Source organism: Glycine max, chromosome 1, assembly GCF_000004515.6.
Source record: "Glycine max cultivar Williams 82 chromosome 1, Glycine_max_v4.0, whole genome shotgun sequence".
Classification (NCBI taxonomy): domain Eukaryota; kingdom Viridiplantae; phylum Streptophyta; class Magnoliopsida; order Fabales; family Fabaceae; genus Glycine; species Glycine max.
This window is the reverse complement of record NC_016088.4, coordinates 21,379,298-21,383,769: the sequence shown is the minus strand read 5'-3', so window position 1 is coordinate 21,383,769 and position 4,472 is coordinate 21,379,298. Positions and strand designations below refer to the sequence as shown.

The 4,472-nt window shown below is 36.3% G+C and overlaps 1 non-coding gene across 1 annotated transcript; it reads right to left on the bottom strand.

Moving 5' to 3' along the window:
* Positions 1 to 3,752: 3,752 nt before the first annotated feature.
* LOC112997873 (small nucleolar RNA R71) lies at positions 3,753 to 3,858 on the bottom strand. Its single transcript, XR_003262933.1, has one exon. It is a non-coding gene; the product is annotated as a small nucleolar RNA R71 (small nucleolar RNA).
* Positions 3,859 to 4,472: the final 614 nt, after the last annotated feature.

Below are 4,472 nucleotides of genomic sequence, written 5' to 3'. Positions count from 1 at the left end.
TTAACCAAATTGCCTAAACTTTTTCATAAGAAAATATAAAAAAGATATGAAAAACAGCATATTAAAAAATGGCTTAATTATTTTTTTCGTATGTAAGTTTGCATTTTTTTTAATTTTGATTTTTGAAAACTTTTTGTTCAATTTTAGTTCACTTAAGTTTGTGTTTTTTTTGTTCTATAAGTTTTTTTTTTCATTTTTAGTCATTGTAAACTTGCAGTTTTTCAATTTTAGTTCCTTTAATATTTTAATTTTTTCTCTTTTAGTCCTTTTAACTTTAAGCTTGTAGAAACCATAATTAAAAAAACACAAACTTAGAAGAAGAATTACAATTAAAAAAGCACAAACTTATAAGACTAAAAATAAATAAAAAAAGCTTACAGGAATAAAAATTTAAAAAAGCTAAAAATGAATAAAAACTCACAAAGATTAAAATTAAAAAAATACGAACTTATAATAAAAAAACATATTGAAAATTTTAAAAAAATTGTATTAAAAATTATCAGTGAATGAAAAAAAAACCATTAATAATATTCTTCCTATTACAATTAAAACTGAAACAATTCAAACTATTTCATAAGTTAATTTCCCAATCACTTGTTTTAGAATTCTTTCTCTTTGGTCAGGAAATATATAGACAACTATTAATTTTTCTGTTTAGTAAAAATAAAAATGTATGTGATTACCTGAGCATTGATTTCTGTGGTAGTGCTCATGCTTGAGTGATCAAAACAGACCTTTCTGCCTTGAGGCCTCATATAGATAATTGTTGATTGCAGGAGAAAGGCTGTCAGAGTAGTTTGGGGAAGCAGGTGCCTCCCCTACTTGGTTGCGAGAGCTGGAGCCAAGTAACATGCCATCAACATGTTTTCAAGACTAAACAGTGAAAATAAAGATTCTCCTTCACTTGTTGTCAAGTACTTTAAATGGGGCTCTACACACTGCACTTTTGAGATCTTATTTCCTTGCAACAGTCACTTTCTTTCTAGTTCCAAAGACAGTCTAAAATGTGTTTTCTGTTTCTTAGTAATAATAACCACAGACATACATAGATAAATGGGTTGGAAAAATAGTAGTAGATCAAATTACATTGGTGTTGAATAATGTAAAAGTTAGTGAGGTAATTATTACATCAGGTCTGATGTGCCATCATTTTCTTCTATTTTCTAAACCCTTTTTGCACCATTTTAATTATTGATTGGTCTTAACTGTCAATTAATTAGGCAGTTTTATTATTTGGGCTCATTTAGCTAATTTGATGTTTTTAATCTAATTTCAGGAATTAATGAAACATTGGGCTTAGTCCGGATTTTGGTTGTGGACTTGAAGAGGGCAAATAAAGCAGCGCTTACCTTAGTTAATTTCTAATTAGGAAATTTCACAATTTTATTTTATGTTGTTCAGTGTTTATTTCGTTTTGGGCCAGAGTATTGTAATAGGACCCAGTGACTTTGAGTGACTCTTTTTAAATAGCTGCCTTGGGATTCGTGCAGGGCATTCTATTCTGCTATGCTATTTTCATTATTCAGAGCTTTGGTTTTAGGTTTTCACGTTTTTCTATTCCCTTGTTACAGTTTTCGTTCTTAATGCAAATTTCCGTTTTCTGCTTCTAATTACGAGTTCATTCTTGCTTCTTCTTCTACTTTCATTTACGTTTCTGTTCATTTACGTTTCTGTTCATTCACGTTTCTGTTCATTTACGTTCTTGTTCATTTATGTTTCTGCTTCATGTTTCATTTGCGTTTTCTGTTTGAATCCATGGAAGGCTAGATTTTCTGGTGTTGTTTCCTTTTAAGGACGAAGCCCAACTCTCTTTGAGGTTTCGTTTGTAATGTGGTTTCCTGGCAGTTTTCCCTTCACCAGTTATCCCAATTTCGTGAATATTAATCAGTGCACGCTTCGTGTTCGATTAATTGCCTCTAAGCCTAACTTGCGTTCACGCTTAATGGACGAAGGGCTAACTGGTGTATGTGGTGCCTAATCACGTATTGAAAACCCTAAGTTGATTTTCGCTTAGTAAATTGAAATAGGGTTGGATTAAGTGGTTGACTGTTAGGGACGAATTCTCCATAACCCAAGATAAGAGAGTGGCTTCTGAATCAGAGGAAACAACCCGTTTTTAATATTAGTAGTTTCGTATTCCATTTTATTTGTTCTGCTCTTTAATTACCAAACAACCAAACCCCCCCCCCCCCCATCGTTACTGTTACTGCAAGTATATTATGAACATTTGGCTTGTCACTGCTCGTTGGGAAACGACCTAGGATCACTTCCTAGTTACTGCATTTTCATGTTTATTTGATTCGGATACGGCCTCGATCAAATTTGGCGCCGTTGCCGAGGAGCAGTGTCCAAAGGTTCATAATAGCTAGCTAGTGTTTGTTTAATCCTTTCGTGTTTTATGTTTAATTGTTAGTATTGTGTTAGTATGTGTGTTAGTGTTGTTTAGTGTCCTGGTATTTTGTTTAATGTGTGTTCTGTTTCAGTTTTACCATTAAGTGTTTCCCCTGTTTCAGTCTTGGGTGTTTTGCTGTGAAGATTGTGCTTGAAAACAGAGTAGTAGTAGAAATCAATTAGAGACGGATTTTAGTGACCACCCATGCTGAATTATTTGGGATTTTTTGTTTTAGTAGCTAGGGTTGTTATTTTTGGCTGAATTTTTTTTGTGGTAACTTCTTTTAATCCATATTTTGTGGGAAAAATAGCTAGAGCCTTTAGTTTGGTCAGATTTGAAAGTTCCAAAAAACTAGCAAATTTTGTGTTTGTCAAAACTTCAAACGGCCATAACTTTTGCTCCGGTTATCAGAATCGCAATTATTATATATGCATTTGGGGTAGAAAAAAATTTCCTACGCCGTGGCAGCCGCCATAGGCAGGCTGAGTTCTCCATCGTCCAAAAAATAGCGATTCTGTCAAAATTTTTTTATTTTTCAAGTTTTATTCACTTATTTTCCTTAACCTACCAATTTTAGCTTTCATAGTTAGACTTTGAATTTTTGTCTGAAATTTTTTGTGCTATCTTCTCATCATTTTATAAGGTTGCTCACAAAATTTCAAGTCATTTGGATATCATTTGAGGGTAGCTGTAGCTCAAACCTACACCTTTATTTACATGACAAGGCAACTAGTTGTGTGCATGCTGAATGTAGTGTATGACTAGAGGCAATCCATCTGACTTACAACCCTTTGATCCTGAGATAGATAGGACATTTCATAGATTAGTTAGGCATCATTTTATACCTTTTGATCATTCTGAGCATTCCATAACTGGTGAATTTGTGCATTCTGTTATTGGTCATTTTGAACATCCTGATCTTGAGCATTATAATTTTGAGCATTCTGATTCTGAGCATTCTGATTTTGCACAGTCTGAGAACATGACACAACCTCCACCTCGTGAGAGGACTCTAAGGGAAATGGCTGCACCTGATTTCACCTATGAAAGCTTGTGCATCCAATACCCTGATGAGGATGTCCCATATGTTCTTAAAACTGGACTGATTCATTTGCTTCCAAAGTTTCATGGCCTTGCAGGTGAAGACCCGCACAAACATTTGAAAGAATTTCACATTGTCTGCTCCACCATGAAACCCCCAGATGTCCAAGAGGATCACATATTTCTGAAGGCTTTTCCTCATTCATTAGAGGGAGTGGCAAAGGACTGGCTGTATTACCTTGCTCCAAGGTCCATCACGAGCTGGGATGACCTTAAGAGAGTATTCTTAGAAAAATTTTTCCCTGCTTCCAGGACCACAACCATCAGGAGGATATCTCAGGTATTAGACAACTCAGTGGAGAGAGCCTGTATGAATACTGGGAGAGATTTAAGAAACTATGTGCCAGTTGCCCCCACCATCAGATTTCAGAACAGCTTCTTCTCCAATATTTTTATGAAGGACTCAGTAATATGGAGAGAAGTATGATAGATGCTGCCAGTGGTGGAGCCCTTGGAGACATGACTCCTGCTGAAGCCAGAAATTTAATTGAGAAGATGGCCTCCAACTCCCAGCAGTTTAGCGCCAGAAATGATGCCATAGTCATTAGAGGAGTGCATGAGGTAGCTACAAACCCATCTGCATCATCTGAAACTAAGAAGCTTGAAGGAAAACTGGATGCGTTGGTCAACTTGGTAACCCAGCTGGCCTTGAATCAGAAATCTGTACCTGTCGCAAGGGTTTGTGGTTTGTGCTCCTCTGCTGACCACCATACAGACCTTTGCCCTTCCATGCAGCAACCTGGAGCAATTGAGCAGCCTGAAGCTTATGCTGCAAATATTTACAATAGACCTCCTCAACCTCAGCAGCAAAATCAACCACAACAGAGCAATTATGACCTTTCCAGCAACAGATACAACCCTGGATGGAGGAATCACCCTAACCTCAGATGGTCCAGCCCTCAGCAACAACAACAGCAACCTGCTCCTTCCTTCCAAAATGCTGCTGGCCCAAGCAGACCATACATTCCTCCACCAATCC